Consider the following 779-nt stretch of genomic DNA (forward strand, 5'->3'; position numbering starts at 1 on the left):
CATTGATGGCGGCTAGCTCGTTGATCCTGCTTTGTAGTATTACCCCTCAGGTGTTGAATGTTCTTGAAGTGAGGGAGGGATGTTCATACCGTACATAGCACTCTTGTTTCCCCCAGGGCCAAACCTCCATTTTAAATGTCCTGTCAGACAGATGTGGTTAGATAATAGATGTACTGTTCTACTCCTGGCAGTTGAAGAAGCGCACACTTTTTTCACTCCCCACACACACACTGTTTTTCTCTCTTGCTACACACACTTTTTTTTTTTTCTCACCACACTTTTTTTTTTCTCACGCTACACACACCCTTTCACTCTCATATGCACTCATTCTTTCTCACACAGAGTTCCCAGTAATTAGTTAGTTTATTAACCTCTTAAGGATCTAACCCTTTTTTCAATTTTCGCCTGAAATGACATACCCAAATCTAACTGCCAGTAGCTCAGGACCTGAAATGACATACCCAAATCTAACTGCCAGTAGCTCAGGACCTGAAATGACATACCCAAATCTAACTGCCAGTAGCTCAGGACCTGAAGCAAGGATATGCATATTCTTGGTATTATTTGAAAGGAAACACTTTGAAGTTTGTGGAAATGTGAAATTAATGTAGGAGAATATAACACATTAGATCTGGTAAAAGATAACAAAAAAAGAAATAAAACATGTTATGTTTGTATTATGTCTTTGAAATGCAAGAGAGAGGCCACAATATTATATTGCAGTTTAGGCGCAATTTACATTATGGCCACTAGATGACAGCAGTGTGTTCAAGGTTTCA

The sequence above is a fragment of the Coregonus lavaretus genome (assembly GCF_964263955.1).
Source record: "Coregonus lavaretus genome assembly, contig: HAP1_SCAFFOLD_343, whole genome shotgun sequence".
Taxonomy (NCBI): Eukaryota; Metazoa; Chordata; class Actinopteri; order Salmoniformes; family Salmonidae; genus Coregonus; species Coregonus lavaretus.